Source organism: Pteropus vampyrus, unplaced genomic scaffold (assembly GCF_000151845.1).
Source record: "Pteropus vampyrus isolate Shadow unplaced genomic scaffold, Pvam_2.0 Scaffold564, whole genome shotgun sequence".
Taxonomy (NCBI): Eukaryota; Metazoa; Chordata; class Mammalia; order Chiroptera; family Pteropodidae; genus Pteropus; species Pteropus vampyrus.
In genome coordinates, this window is record NW_011889345.1 from 222690 (window position 1) to 223308 (window position 619).

Consider the following 619-nt stretch of genomic DNA (forward strand, 5'->3'; position numbering starts at 1 on the left):
AAATCCAAATATATATATCCCCACCTTTTAACACTGTGCTCGGACCTAGCAGTGATCACAAATTGCAGTTAAATGAAGGTCGTGGACGGGCAGGGGTCACCTGTTCGATTTGCTTGAACTTAGGTTGTAGTTCCTAAGTTCCTGGCTCTGCCTCATCTCAGTGGGTGATCTTGCTTTCTATTTTTGATGGAGAAAAGCTCAAAACGAAACAAAGCTGCTTTGGAGAGCAGAATTCGGAAGAAGCTTTCTGCAGCGGCCGTGCTGATGGAAGGGACCCAGAGAGAGCTTCTTCACGGAGTCGCTCGTGGAGACGCCTGCTCGCCGTCTCCACTCCTCTTGACTTTCACCGCGACTCTCTACCTGGCCTCCGGGCCTCAGATGCGTCTTCCACACCGCAGCCCCCAGGACGAGTTCCGACTGGACCTTCCGGTTGCCCTAGCTGTTTCCCCGCTGAGTTCAGTATCCCCAGGCCTGATGTGATGACGCTCCCAGCTTCTCTCCACCCTGTCCCTGTCCCATGCGTCCCGCGATTCAGCCTGTCAGCGCCGGCCTCCCGTGCGGCATCGGCTGCGTGCCGACGTGCTGGTCCCCTCCAGAATCCCCCAGCCCCTGACCCCCG